At 47.3% G+C, this 15,707-nt stretch overlaps 1 protein-coding gene across 1 annotated transcript in view; it reads left to right on the forward strand.

The window, feature by feature from the left end:
• Window positions 1-626: 626 nt before the first annotated feature.
• The window catches only part of LZTS1 (leucine zipper tumor suppressor 1), a 46,997-nt gene continuing 31,916 nt past the window's right edge, over window positions 627-15,707 (forward strand). Inside the window, exon 1 of the mRNA XM_043562431.1 lies at window positions 627-841. The gene's annotated coding sequence lies outside the window, so the exon portion shown is untranslated. The remainder of the gene's footprint in view (window positions 842-15,707) is intronic.

Consider the following 15,707-nt stretch of genomic DNA (forward strand, 5'->3'; position numbering starts at 1 on the left):
GCTGAAAAAGTTTGCCTTTGAAATGTCTTAGGAGTGGGAGTGCCAGTGCTCCGGCCTCCAGTCTATAGTCCTAGCAGGGTGAAGCACTGCCCTTCACCAAGGCTGCGGGTCCCTCTTTGAACCTAGAAATCCAACCTTTTTGCGGGATTTGGGGGTTGCTGTAGGGAGACCGTGCTGGGGAAAGGAAACTGGCGAGTAACTAGAAGGGGTGATAAAGAAGGAGAGGAATACGGGAAAAAGGAGAAAGCGAAGGAATGGATAAAGGAAACCGGAAGGAATAAGAACGGAGTGCACATAATAAAAGGAAAAAAAAATGAAGGGACAAGAACAAGATAGAACAGTAGGAGAAAGGGAAGGGCGGGGTGGAGGGGTGGGTGGAGAGAAAGACTCAGGGCCGCCCGGCGGGGTCTGCTGGAAGTGAGAGCTGAGAGATGGGGGACGGCGGACGGCGGACGCCAAGGAGCCCAGAGGTCTAGAGCAGCCCCAGCTGTCAGCGGTGAACAAAGGCCGCCGAGCCGCAAGTGAGAGGCTGCAGGCCCCGCCCCAGCCAATGAGCGGTGCCGGCGCTGGCCCCGCCCCACTCCGCTCCGCCCCGCCCCGCCCCGCCCCGCCTTCGGCTCCGGGACCCCGCGCGGTGGCCGGCGCGCGGAGAGCTGGCGGGCGGCGGACGCGCGGGGAGGCCGAAACTTTCTCTGCCCGCCTGGTCCAGCTAGCCAGAGCCGCGAGTTGTGGCGGCGCCGCGGGACCCGCTCGGCCGGCGGCTCTGCTAAGACAACCGGGAACACACTGCGAAACACACTGAAAAAAAATTCTCAAGTCAGTCCGAGGCTCAAGGGGGCAGGTAAGGTGCGGTGGACGAGGGGTCGCTCCTGAGAAGTGTCTGCAGCCGCGGCACCCGCACCAGGGCTCCCAGGGAAACTGCACTCCTCACGGAGTGCCAGTGCGTCCGTGCGTCCGTCGGTCTTTGTCTATGTCAGATTCTGTCTAGGTGTCTTTGTCTCTGCATGTAACTGTCAGGGTCTCTCCCTCTGCCGGGGTGGGTGCTGCTGTTCTGGTCCCAGCCTGGAGAAAAGGATGCTGCGTCTGTCCTCTGTCTTTGTCTCGGTCTCCCAGAGACTGGTTTTATCTACTCCAAGCCCCGAATCTGATCTTGATGGATATTAAGTGATGTCTGAGATGAGGAAAAGGGGAGTGTGCGTGAGCCCTGAGGGGGCCAGGTCCTAGACAGAGGGTCTGACAGCTGGGGTCCGGTCACTGCACTTTGACTTCTGGAACTATGGAGATGGGCTGTGTCTGCACTCACAGGGTGGCAGGGATGCGATACAGTTAGGTCTGTAATGTTTCACTGAAGGAATATGTCACAGGGGCTGAGGTGGGTAGAGAGGGGGTTAATGAATGAAGGTAAGTGGCACCCTGGAGTTGTCGGTCACCAGGATCAGTCCTCGAGTTGCCATTTAGCCAAATTAACACACGCACAGTTCCACACCCACACACACTACATTCATGTCTTTTTTTCACCCACCATAGGCAACCAGCCCCCCACTCCCTACACCCCCCACCACACCCTTCAACATACTGAACTCCATCTTTCAGAGCATACAACTCAGCAGCAACAGGCACCAAAACACCACAAGCCAGGTGAGCTTTCTCCTTCATGCTCCAAGTGGAAAGGAGTAAACTGTGGAGAAAATGAGTGTTCTTCTCACCCACAAGTATGTCAGGCCTAGGAAAGTGCTTGAGACTTGTTAGCTTCAGAGCACTCAGTTCCCCAGGAACAAAGAGTGTTAGGGATCTAAGCATCTAAAGTTCCTGGGTCCCTCCTCTCCCATTCCATCCACACCCTCCTGCAACCATCAGCCCTGATCTTGGGTCTTGGATGCTGGCAAACTGGTGTGGAGGCATTGAGTTCTGGAGAGCTCTTGGCAAGAGCTGTACCAGATAAAGGGTCTCCTGCTCTGCTGGTAGTGCAGCCTAATTGCAGTCATGGGAGCTGAGCAGCCCAGCCACAGAGAGGTGAGCCATCTGCTTGGCAATTCTTCCAGCACCAGGTACCCTTGAAGTGACTCTGTAGGTAGGAGCTAGAGTTTGTAACCTGAGCTTCCTCTAAGTTCAAAAATAATTTTCTGTGGGCATTCTGCAGAAAATACAGGTGTTGAAAGTGTGCATATATTTGTACATACATGAAAATGGGTATTTGAGACTGCATTTACAGGCAGGAAGGGTGTTTGTGTTCAAGGGTGGAGAAGAGCAGAGTGTGTGGGTGGAAATCTGTGGGCAGAGGCACACACACTAATCAGGTGTGGCATTTACACCTTATATTTATCCAGTGCCTTTCTTCTGAGGTGCTTTCTGCACATCACAGACGTTATCTCATTTGTTATCTCCTTTATCCTCACAATGTAACTACCAGGTTGGCATGAAGCATTGTTAATTCTCTATGTTTTACCAGTGAAGAAACTGAGGCATGAGAGGGGCAGGGATTTCCCTGAGGTCCACTGCTAATGGGAGCAAAGTTAGGAAGTCAAAGGATAAACTCTCAGCTGAGAAGATGTGAGTGTGGACATTCACTCTTCATGAGGTGAGAAAAAACCCAGGTGGAGAAAAAAAGGTTGTCTCTCAAAAGTGTCTATGTGAGAGCAAGAAGGAGGATGGGACATTTGAGATGGTTGTTATTTAACATTTATGGCAGCCTCTGTGCACTTCATGAAGTAAAACCTGCTTTAACAATCCAGCGTGTGCATTTGTGTCTGCAGGAGGAGCCTCCTGTCTGTGTGTGCCACAGAAGATGTGTGTGAAATAGTTGCTGTCAAAGGTGTGTTTTGGGAGACCCAATGCTTTGGGAGTATGTGAGGGAAAGATTTGCCATGCAGTCTTGAGAAGCCATGTGTTTGCCTATGTCTGTCTGTCTGGACAAAGAGGTAGATGGGGCTCCAGCCATATAAAAAATGGCTTTCTAATCCTGAAAATGTATTTATATGCCTTTGTACTTATTCAGCATTCACTTAATAAATATTCATTGGATACCTACAAAATGCAAGGCTTTGGGCCAGGCAGTGAGGCTACGAAGATGAATAAGGTAATGAAGGCAAACCTATGGTTAACCAGCTTATAGTCGGTGTAATGGGCAATAGTTAACATTCACTGAGTATACTATGTACACAGTACTTGTTATGCATTATCTCATTTAATCCTCAGCACAGCCCTGCAGGGTGTATGATTATTAGACCAGGAAATTAATAACGTAGCTAGGGTAGAAAATGGAGGAGCAAGGAATTGAACTCTGCTCAGCTCAGCCCGGGCTATTTTTTTTTTACTTTTTTTTTTTAATGTTTGTTTATTTTTGAGACAGCATGAGTGGGGAAGGGGCAGAGAGAAAGGGAGATACAGAATCTGAAGCAGGCTCTAGGGTCTGAGCTGTCAGCACAGAGCACGACATGGGGCTTGAACTCACAGACCACAAGATCATGACCTGAGCCTCAGTCAGACGCTTAACCAACTGAGCCACTCAGGCACCCCTGCCCTGGCTCTTTCCATATTCTTCTGCTTTAAAAATAGAAATACATGTTTCCTCTCTGCAAAATATCCTTGCCCTGTCCCTCTCCCTCTACCTCCACCTAACAAGCTCCCACTTGCAATTCTGGTTTTAACCATGAGAATCAACACCTTCAAGAAAACTTCCCCTCTCCTTTCCCTGAGTTTCTCTGGGTCACATGGCTTCCTCTGAGTTCTTCCATGCTATCCTGGCATTTACTCACTGGTCTTGAAGAGCCTGCTAAGTTCTTAGAGGCAGAGATAGTGTCGTGAATGCCTAGCTCAGAGTATAGTTTGTGGCTACTTTGATTAGGCCCTTAATAAATGCTTGTTTAATAAAGTAATGGGAAGGAAAAGAACTGTCAGAGACCATTGGCAGGGAGCATTTTCCCAATAGCAGGTTACTGCATGGATACACTTCGTTGGTGTGGCCTCTGCTTTCCTGCCTTTATTATTGGGTCACCTCCTTCAAGGCTGCTGCCTAGACAGGGCTCCTCCATCTCAGTTCCTGACTCCAGTTTGGAAACCTAAGGAAAATCTAGCTCCCAACCACCCTTCCAACATAGGCACTCTATGTCAGGTTCAGTCAACCCACAAATATATATAAGCGGGAGTTGCTAGGGTCTAGAATTGAGGTTTTAAAATTGTGCATTTGGAACCCCAGGAGGGCAGTGGTTCCAGGGCAATGATGGGGTGTTTCTAGGGGTTTGCCAACAAAGTAGTATCTAGCTGTCTGGGGAATCTTTAGGTAATTTAACTGGTAGGACTCAGAGGTAGCTTTTGAATAAATCGTTATGCTGCTACAGTTTGAAAACCACCGATCTAAAATAGACACTCATAAGCTGCTGTTGGGAGTGTGAATTGCTACCATGTTTGGGGAAGTAATCTGGTCATGATTTGTCCAAGGTCACATGATTACAGTCTGGTGACTCCCTTTCCATACCCTTTACACAGCCCTATTATTTCTCAAAGGTTGCCACATGCCTTCTCAGAGGTCTGAGATTATTTTAGTTTTCCTAAAACTGCATTTCACTATTTATTAAAGATTTTATCCATGCAAGGTACCACGGAGTTGGGGGATTTTAAGAAATGTTTCAATAATGCCTTGAGAATAAAAATTGTGATGAAAATTGAAAAGAAGAACCAGAACACATGAATCAATGACAAGTACGTTGAAAATTGGATTGTACTAACTTTGAACATGGCAGCTGCACAGCAGGAGGGAGGTGATCTCGAAGACACCAGGGAAAAGGTGGTCATGAACTAAACCTTGAAGTTGAGCTTCAGGAATGTGTAAAAAGAGTAGACATAGCAGCAGCAAGGTTATAGTTTCAAGATGCAAGCTGAGACCTGAGGAGATGGAGCTTTTATTCCCAAGGGGAATCCTGGTGGGAGCCTGTTTCCTCCTTCCATGCAACTCAGGAAGACACTGAGAGCAGACAGAGCTGGGAAATGAAAGATATGAGGTAACTCACCTCTAACAACTGCCTTCAGCAAAATGAGTGTGCAGAATCACTTTGGATCCCCTTCTCCAAGGATTTAGAGAAGTGGGTGGGGATGTGTCAAAAATCAAGCATGGCCGCATTGAGCTTCAGGCTAACTGCCGTTTGGCAAAGCTGTCCCTGTGTCTGCAATCTCCATCCTGCTTCTGTTACTCTGTTGCTTCCTGACAGACATCAACTTCTACTTGATGGCCTATCATCATCCCTAGGCTTCCTATAATAATAATTTTAACAGCTCTTTTTATTTGTACAGGACTGTCCACTTGAAAAGGGATATTAATGTTGCTGGTGATGGTGTTATTAGTATCATCATCATCAACCCTGTAAGAAGATATCTTCCACAGTTGGACATATGGGAAAACTCAATGAGCTGATCAGAGGTGAAGGAGCTCACCCAAAATTTTAAGTGGAATGCTGGGATTTGAACTCAGTTTTCCTGACTCCCAGTCCAAGGCTATTACCACCCTATCATTAGGCCTGATGGCAGACAGAATGTGAGGGTGTATATGTGTTAGCTATCAGCTAAAACTAATTGTTCTAATCAATCCAGTAGAGTGGTGATTTTTCTTATTAAGTGACAGGCCAAATTGGTGTCTAAACAGATGTGATGTGGGTTTTGTCCAGTACCTGGAACAAAGGCAATAAGGAGCTGCCCTATACAGATCACCCACAGAATTGCTTCCAAGTCAGTTAATCACTGTGGGAGAAGATAACTGCCTTAAGGATGACTGCTAGCAGGCAGACACACACACACACACACACACACACACACACACACACACACACACTAAATTCATTCATTCATCTCTCCCACTGAGACATGCTCTCCTCTGATATCCACACTCACAGTCACATCCCATAGCATGAATCCTCAGACATTCCCAGATGGCAGGACCTGGAAGATCCACACCTGTGTCTACTTGGGTTGGTCTCTCCATGGCATTATCTAAAGTGTACTTGGCAGCACCCCTCCTTGATGCCACAGAACCTCAATTTCTGCCATGCCCAGAGCAGTCTTTTGAATTGCCATCAGCCCTTCAGAGCTGCAGAAGTTCCCAGGCCATAGCATCCACCAGAAGAGGGATAAATCTAGGTGAGACTTTCAGACTAAGGGGTACACAAGGACACAGACCCCTCAAAAGTGTCAAAGTGGAGTTGAGATCAGGGGTGAAGATGGGCATTATTCTGGAAATCAATTGATGTTGAAGGACAGACCCTGTCCTTTGCATGAATGTAACTGCAATGCATAGACTGCCAGGTGGCTGAGGCAATCCCTGCCTGAGGCACCAGGGTGGGGCTGTGCACTTGGCTCACTGGCCTGTTGGCTTTGGGGGCATCTTCACTCTCCTTGCAGTTGCAAAGCCATTTGCTGCTAAATCACCCTCCTCCTGGCATCCTGGACTGCTAAATTGGTCTCAACTTGCTGTACTTCCACCCACCACCTTAGTCATTATTCGCTGGCAGCATTCAGAGAGTGGGTGTAAAGCAGCTGAACATTATATTCCTGCTGAAGAGAGAATTGAGTATAGGCATGCAAGGGAAGGAGGCAAGAGAAAGCTAAGGAGGCAGGGAAACAAAGCTTGGGTTTGCCAGCACCTTTCCCCAGGAACTCCAATAACTCTAGATGGTGGGGTGGTGAGCAATAGGTGAGTGTGTCCTGGCTCAATAGGAGGAGACACGAGGGGTTTGCTCACTACTGAGGGGCTGCACCTGCTTGGTCTAGAGGGAAGAAAGGACATCAGCTATGGGAGAAAGACCGCCCCCCTATTGGCTCCCTTTTCCTTAAATTTGCAATATGTACTGTCACACCCATTGAGCATCTGTTCCCATGTATTAGTATTTAGCTTCTCTATCCTTCCTCCCTGCCTAGATTATAAATCCCTTGAAAGGAAAATATGCCATGCCTCACATGTAGAGCACCAGGTTCTGAATTCACTTAAGGTTCAGACTCAAATGGCTGAAGGTAATGGTAAGGCCTACAGTGGCCCTTCCTTCTCAGATCCTTCTCAGATCTATCTCCCTGTGGTGCCCAAGGGCCACCGAGTTTGAAAACCCAGGCAGGCAAGAAAAGAAGGAATAACAGGGGAACTTTCAAGGCTGGTTCTCCCTCAGCTTTCAAGGAAGCTTCAGGGAGAGAAAGGGTTGTACCACACAGGAACCGACCAGCTAGGGAGGCAGAAACCTAAAGACTTTCTGTCCTGGCATAGCGAGACTCTACATGATCTCCAGCCAACAGATGGGGCACTCTTTGTTAGCTCATCCAGTGCCCAGGATTGCACTGAGGCTGGTAGGAGGTGGAGAACAGAATCAGTTCTCATGTCAGACAGCAGAGATAGCATCAGGCAGAACAGAGTGACCTTGACAGAAGGTTCTCTGAGTCACTGATAACATTCATTTGGTCTCCCAAGCAGAGGTTGGAAGGGGAATACAGTACCAACACAAGCTGGCCTGGAACCTGATGGATCCCCCAACCTTGGTTCCTTCCCTCCCACCCTCTTATCCATGAAGATAATGAAAAAAAAAAACCCTGAGAACAGAAGCCACCACACAGCTAGGGAGGCAGAAACAATGGGGAATTAACTGAGCTTGTCAAGGGATGGAAGTCTGGGGGAATGAGCCTTGAGGTTGCTCTTTACCTTCTGCTGATCACTAAGAGGCAGTCTGACCAGAGTGTCTGGAGGATGCCTGTGCTAGGTCTGCCCTGGCCACCTCAGCAGCAAGGTCAGAGGCCAGAGGATTTCAGAAGGACCCTTTAAGCACTCAGAGAACCTCCCATATTTATTGCAACCTTCAGACATTCTAACTTCAGCTCTCTTCTTCTCTTTCCCATTGAAGGGCATCTCAGCAGTGCACATGTGGAGGAGGCTGGGAAGGATTAGACTGTGCTCACATCTTGAGGAGACAACCTCCTCCAGCCCCAATACCACAGTGGCACCAGCAGGCAAACTGAACTGCAGGCAGATGGGGAAAGCAAAAACCACCAGGCAGAGCCGCAGCCTCCACCTGCACTAAAAACGCAGTGCTCCACTTAAGGGAGCTGTCTGCTCCCAGCTGCCTGGGCTTCTCCCCTCCAGGGGTCTGCAACTGCCCTGCTCAGAGGCATTGCACTGGCTGGGAGTGGGTAGCTCTTGCTACAGACAGGACCTCCAAACCCAAGGCTCCAAGATTTATCAGGAAACTAAAGAGTCTGTGTTGAAGAAATGTCCAGTGTTCTTCATAGAAATACAAAATATCAGAGTTGAAAGGATCCTTAAATTCTATGCTATCCACTCCTCCCACTCCATCCAAAACCTTCTTCCCCAAGTTGCTGTCTTTACTCACCTCCAAGAACTCCTGCTCTGGGCCCCTGGACCCAGTTTTTTCTATTTTAGTTGCATTCTCTTAAAGTTACATATACTAGGTTCATATCAAGCACTCTACCAGCTCCTGGCAGGACCCACAAATGAGACAGAGACTGTTCCAGACAGGCTTGGTATTAGGGGAGACAACAGATGCATTAGAAAATATCCCTATACAAAGCTAAACTAGTCTAAAAAGTCTTCATGGAAGATATAGAAGTTGAGAAGTACCCTGTGATCTGGGTGTGATTTTATTTTTTTAATATTTATTTATTTATTTATTTGTTTGTTTATTTATTTTGAGAGAGAGAGAACATGAGCAGGGGAGGGGCAGAGAGAGAGAGAGAGAGGGAGAGAGAGAATCCCAAACAGACTCCATGCTGTCAACACAGAGCCCCGGGTGGGGCTCGACCCCATGAACTGTGAGATCATGACCTGAGCTGAAATAAGAGCTAGACACTCAACTTACTGAGCCACTAAGGCACTCCTGGGTGTGATTTTAAGAGATGAGGGAGGGTGGAAAAGATAGGGGACAATAGGTTGTGGGGAAACAAAAGCAGGTTGAATCAGATTGAGAAGGACCTTGTGCACCCCTTGGGAGTTTGCTTGTTATTTAGTAGGCAGTGGTAAATGACAAGTAATAGGTAGACAGTGGCTTATAGTAAACCTTGGTTTTAAGAAGTTAATCCAGCAATGGAGAATAGAATAGATTTGGGGTTGGAGAGACTTCTTTCTAGAAATAACATTATTTAGTAAAATGACTTTCTTTCCTCCTTCCTATCTCCTGATTGATAGCACATGTTCCCAGAGATCTTCCACTGCCTGGAAATGTAAGGTAGCTAAGGCTCAAGGAGAGGAAAGTTCCTAGTCTAGGAACTTATTTATGAGAAGATACATGGGTAACACCTTGCTTTGCACTGCTTTAGACCTAGACAGAATCACAGGAGCCTTTTTGTTTTGTTTTGTTTTGTTTTGTTTTGTTTTGTTTTTGTTTTTTTAAACAGATGAAGGCATAGAGGCCCAGACTGGGGAGGAACTTGCTCAGGGTCCCACAGCTGGTTAGTTGCAGAACTAGGATTGGTGCTCCCACTTCAGACTCTTTACATTAACCTGCTGCTAACTGTGGACAAAGATGGAAGGGCCAATAGAATTCATTAGATCCTCAAATCTTTAGTGTTAGGCAGGTTTGCCCCAGAAGACATATGTTCTTGTCAATAATGGGATATTCTCAGTCTTTGTGGGTCTCTCCCCACCCAAGTCAAAGGAGTCCCTGGACTTCCACTGAATGGACTTCCACAGCCTCCATTTTTCTCTCCTGTATTCCTCCTTATTTTTCTGGGGTCTTCAGATGTTTGATTTCCTTCTTTTCTTTTGCCTTTTTCGTTGTTCCAAGAGCTCTGAGAAGCTCCCATCTAATGTGATAGTGAAGGTTTACTATGCCAGTCTCAGTTGTGACCAGTTGTCACCTTTCCAAAATGAAAATCAAGTTTGCTGTTTGTGTCTCATATGTGCCCATTTCAAACCAAATCTGAACAAAATGAGAAGGCTGTGGGTACCGCTGAGCTCTGCTAACCACCCAGAGAGTTGATGTCACATTGGGAGAGATTCCCAGCCAGGAGGCAGATGTCCATTCCAGTGCTCAGAGAGTCAGATATGGTCAAGTAAGGACCTTCTTCAATCTCAGAACTGGGTTCCAGGGGTCCTCCTGCCCACAGCTCCAAAGATCTCGGAACATCATTCCCTATCATCTTCTACTTGCCCAGGAGCTTCCCTTGTGTTTTCTAGAAGCCTGACTAACCAAGGGAGGATAAGGCCATGGCAGTGTCCTGTGACATCTCCAGCCTCCAGTGAGTCTTTCCTCAGGAAACACTTCAGCTCATGCCATATGCCTTTAGTCTCCAGAGAAGTTCATCCTCACCTGGATGGCAACCTACGGCCCCGGTAGAGCAGGTGAGCCCCACAAGTGAGGCTTGGGTTTTTTCATGCTTGTCAACCTTTAAGGCAAGTTTGGGAGTGGAAAGCAGAAAAAACATTGTTTTTGACAGTGTTTGACTCTGCTACCTAACAGCTGTATGGCATCAGGCAAGTCACTTAGCCTCTCTGAGCCTGCTTTCTCATCTTTCTCTTACTATAAAATGTATTGTGTCCTAGGTAGAATTTTTGTGAAAATTACATGACCCAATATAAGTAAAGGCACATGAAACATAATAGGAGCTCTATTTCTGTTAGCCTCATCTCCTTCCTGTCAGCCAATGGAAGGAAGGCCAGCATGAGACTAAGTCATCCATGCAAGAAGGCCATGAGCCCTTCATATAGACATGTCCAGGATATCAGGAAGGGGAAACTTTGGAGTCAGCCAATACTGCATGACAACTACTCTCTCTCTCTCTCTCTCTCTCTCTCTCTCTCTCTCTCTTTTTAACGTTTATCTAGAGAGAGAGTGTGTGAGCGGGAAAGGGACAGAGAGAGAGAGGGAGACACAGAATCCAAAGCAGACTCCAGGCTCTGAGCTGTCAGCACAGAGCCCGATGCAGGCCTCAAACTCACAAATCGTGAGATCATGACCTGAGCTGAAGTTGGACGCTTAACTGACTGAGCCACCCAGGTGCCCCACTCTCTCTTTTTTTTTAATGCTTTATTTTTTTATTTGTTTGTTTTAATGTTTATTTATTTATTAAGTTTATTTATTTATTTTGAGAGAGAGCATGCGTGGGAGAGGGGCAGAGAAAGAGGGAGAGAGAGAGAGAGAGAAAAAGAGAATCCCAAGCAGGCTCTGCACTGTCAATGCAGGCCCAATGTGGGGCTCAATCCCACAAACCGTGAGATCGTGACCTGAGCTGAAACCAAAAGCTTAACTGACTGTGCCACCCACATGCCCCAATGTTTATTTATTTTTGAGAGAGAGAGAGAGCATAAATGGGAGAGGGATAGAGAGAGAGACAGAGGATCTGAAGTGGGCTCTGTGCTGACAGCCTAGAGCCCTATTGAGGCTTGAACTCACGGACCATGAGATCATGACCTGAGCTCAGTCAGCTGACCCACCCAAGTGCCTCCTCACAACTGCTCTCTTATTTGCTTACTCTGGCACAAAGAGACAGTCATAACTAAAAACAATACGGGAGAGGGGGTGAAACACTTCCACCTTTGTCACTCTGGTTCTCTAACTACATTGTCAATTTGACTAAATTAAAATTGGCTAATGAAATTATGTACAACAGATGAGTGTGGCATCATTGAATGTCCTGAGGCAGAGATTCAGTGTTGAAGTAGATCTCTTGCTCACATTGGCTTATGACAAATGTGTGGAGGACAGGAGGCAAGGGACGGGAGGGCTCAGAGACCCTGAAGGGCCACTGGATTTTCCCTCCGCCCTCAAGAAGACTCCATAACACCATCTGGAGCATGTGTGGAATGGAGTTAGGGGAGAAAGATTTCTCCCCAGGGTGATCGGCTGGATACAAGGATTTTATACTGCACCTCTTTCTTTTTTCCTCCTGACTCTTGCTTCAAAGCCAGTGCCTTTTCCATCTGGGTCATTTTCTGGATTATGTAGCATATAAGGTCAGGAAAAGAGGAGAAAGAAAAACAAATCAAATGAAACTTCTCTCTGCATTTAGTTCATTGGGAGATGTACAGATGAAAGAAGGCCCAAGTTTGGCCAAGTCTCACATAGGAGAATGAAAAGCTGAAAAGTCCACCTCTGTCTTTGGACAGAGGAACATTATTCTGCCTAAATAGCATCATTACAAGATGGGGCAGGCAGCCTGGGTGGACCAAATCAAAGCTGCTGCTGTTTTGACACACATTCTATACCAGGGACAGATACATGAACCCTCCCATGTGAAATGAGCAGTCTGGCATTTAGTGCACCTTCCACCTGCCTTCTCAGCTCCTTCTCTGCTTTTTATTTTTCTTTTTTCTTTGTGTGTGTGTTTTTTTAAGCAGGGGAAACTTCTCCACTTTGATGGCATGGTCCAGAAAGTTGAGGTGGTTTCTTCCATGGCACAAGCACACAGCTATTAGGTCTCTGATCTGACTTTAGAACCTACATCTTCAGAGTCTAGCAATTTCTCCATTCTAGTATGTTGGTATCTGTTGGGGAGAAGGCAGTGCCTCCAGTGACAAGAGGCTCTCATGGCTTTTAGAAACATCTGGGAGAGAGGTTGTTAGCTCAGTTGCAGGGCCATCTGATTCTAGGGCCAGGACAGCTTGAACAGATCTTAGAGAGCTGTCCATGAACAAAGGCATCCACAGGACTTCCCTCCAGCAGCCTCTGCCCTCCCCCATTAGACAGCAGTGGGAACCTCCTGTCTGCAGAGAAAGACAGAGTTCAAAGGCCTGCCCTGGGCACAGTCCCTGGGACAGCAGCTATAAACTCCCACTTGACTGCACTTCATGGATTCAGAAGCTGATGAGGGATGTGGAACCTGTTAGAGAGACACAAGGCAGCCTGGAATTAGGCCTTACTCTCATCAGCATAAAGTGGTTTCAGGAAAGCCTGCCAAGGGTCAAAAATAATGGTGCTATGTTGAGGTCCCTACTTAAAATGTCTGCACTCAGCAGGGCCCTAGAGAGGTGTGTCCCAGGATAGGAAAACAGGATGAAGGGTTGGCGACACAAACCAAGAACTCTCCTCTTTCTCCACTCCTCATACCTTTTCTGCCAGCTACTGAGGACCTTGCTCTATTGCCTGGCCCTGGAGCAGCTACAGAACAGGAACAAGGAGGCAGGTGGGATTTCTGGGATCTGGTCTAATTGAAGCGCCATCTCCCTGCTTTGCCCAGACCTGTGCTGGATGCACAGCACTTCTCAGGCATTCAGGATTGGAGTCTTCAGGGACACAGTGGCAGGAGGACCCCAGGGATCAGCCACTTCTCTTGTTGACCAGAAAGGGCTCTTAGGATCTCACTCTTTACAGGCATATATATTTCCACATTGAGTCATATAAAGGTACTAGTAGAAGGTAGAGTCTTGTTTCTACGACTGGTGTCTATGAAGGTTTCTTTTGCCATAGTACCACAGAGTGCTCAGTATGCACCAGATCCAGTGCAAGAGTGGACATTTCATGGTGCAGACCAGCCTCTGTGCTGCTTCATGTTTACTCCCCTTGTTCCAAGCCACTGAGTTGACATCATCCCTTAGATTCTCCTACTCTCTCTTCTTCCTCTAGCCGCTCCATGGACTCAGGTGAAAAGCCCTCCCCATAGGTGCTCCTGTTTCAGGAGGTGGCAGCAAGTGTGGGCCGAGCAGTAACAGCAAGAGACAGGATAGGCCAACATCACATGCTTCAGTCCAAGAGGATTTTAGGGCCAGAGACCCACAGAAATGCCTCTGGGGAAGACAGAGGTATCTGATTTCATCTACGCCCTGGGGCCAGGCTGCTGTTAGCTGGCTGTGACTCAGAGAACATGCAGGGGAATGAGGAGATGTCTCTAGCTAAAAACACCCCATCACCAGCTTAAGGGGTTGTGTCTGCTCCCCCCTATTCATACCTGTGCTTCTGACTATCTGCTCCTTTCCTTTAATGTACTGAGTTCTTCTGGGCAAGGCCCTATGGTAGGCCCCAAGGATACCTCTGGCATCCTCAGCGACTTTACTATCTATTTGTTAGTGATTTCTAAGCACTTTAAGAGCAATTTCTACAAAAAAAAAAATTGATACATGTTTATCCATGTTTAAAAAATATCTAATCTCTAAAGGCCCTAAATGGAAATGCCCCAGTTCTTTAGATAATGAAAGAAAAGAAGTAGAGCCCAGAGAACAGCAACGTTGGGGAAAAATATATGAAGAATTTGAGTCTAGAATTAGAGCACAAAAATGCTTTCAGTCACCGAGTTCTATATGTTAAAAAACAAAAAGACAAACATAGCTGCCATTTACTAATCTCTCAAATATGTCCCACTTCCTTTACAAATAAAATCTCACTCGATATATACAGAAACTTTGTGTGGTAGGTACTACTGTTAGCTCCAATTTACAGATAGGAACAGAAGCTTGGAGAGGCTACAGTGTTAGTCCAAGATTAGGGCTGCAAAGGACTAACAAGGATTACAGACTGAACCCAGAGTATAGGAGGAGGTGAAGCAGGAGGAAGGGGCAGGGGGCAGAGTTAGGATGAGGTCTGGAGGAGCAGGTAAGCCTGTGGGGAGAAGGTTGGGCAAGGGGACAGGAGAAACACTGGCTGGTATTAAGGTCTACAGAGCATCAATACCACTAGGGGTAAACAGATGGTGTGTGTGGCTAGAGCTCTGTTGATGACAGTCTGGGTTCAAAGCCAGGCATTGCCCCTTGCTAGATATAAAACCTGAGACCTCATTTTCTGCATCTGGGGTACAGATTACTCCAGATCATGTATGTATAGTCCTTCATCCAAACCTAACAAATGGGAGGTTAAGAGGAACTATGTCCTCCAGATTGACATCTAAGGGATCTGGACTCTGCTATTTCAACTTGGGCACCTACCTCTGGCCAGAGGCAATGGTAATGTTGGTAAACTATCTCCCCACAGCCTTTCCTGGGCAGTGGCCACCTTCTTCTTGAGCCATGGGAGGCTGGCATCAGCCTTTTCAGTGGAGACTCCTGACAGCATCCAGTTTCTGATTCTTCAATGAGGTGGAAACTGAAGAATACCTCAGCTCTGTTGGGGAGGGAACTCTGCACAGGGCTCTGCCAACAGGGACAGTTTCTCTCTTTAGAAAGGGGGAAAGATCGCTTCTTGGCCTTTCGGCTAAGATCAAGTGTAGAAAGGAGGAAAGAGCTTGGAGGCTGAAATGGAAGTAGAGGAGTCAAGACCAAGTCCTGGGGACAGAGAGAGGTGGGAGCTGAGGCACACCAGTCTGGCTCCCCTGTCACCCATGAGGGTCTTTCCAGGAGTAGGCGAGTGGAGGAAACTTCACCCTGCTGGTGATAGCCTGGCTCTAGAGGCCTGAGGGAGAGGAGCAGGTCTTCTGCTCCAACTCTGCACTGCATTCTGGGAGCACTGCTGAAGCCACTTTGCTGAAACCACCCTGCCAGCCCCATCCTAAAGGTAACACCACTCTGCCAAGTAGGGGGCAGAGTCAAGAACAGGCAAGCTCAGTAACACTCTTTAGAGCCAGGAAGGAAAAGAGTAGAAGGTAAGGAAGGAGGGAAAGTGTAGGTTGGAAAGTTTATAGATTTAGCTTCTGGCCTTCTTCTTCCTACTGAGTGTCTTTGTTTGACCTGCTATAACAAAATACCATAAAGCAGGTAGCTTGAACAATAAATGTTAATTTCTCACAGTTGAGAGGGCTGGGTAGTCTAAGATCAAGTTGCTGGCAGATTTAGTATCTGGTGAGAGGCCACTTCTTGGCTTGCA

This window comes from Prionailurus bengalensis, chromosome B1, assembly GCF_016509475.1.
Source record: "Prionailurus bengalensis isolate Pbe53 chromosome B1, Fcat_Pben_1.1_paternal_pri, whole genome shotgun sequence".
NCBI classification, from domain to species: domain Eukaryota; kingdom Metazoa; phylum Chordata; class Mammalia; order Carnivora; family Felidae; genus Prionailurus; species Prionailurus bengalensis.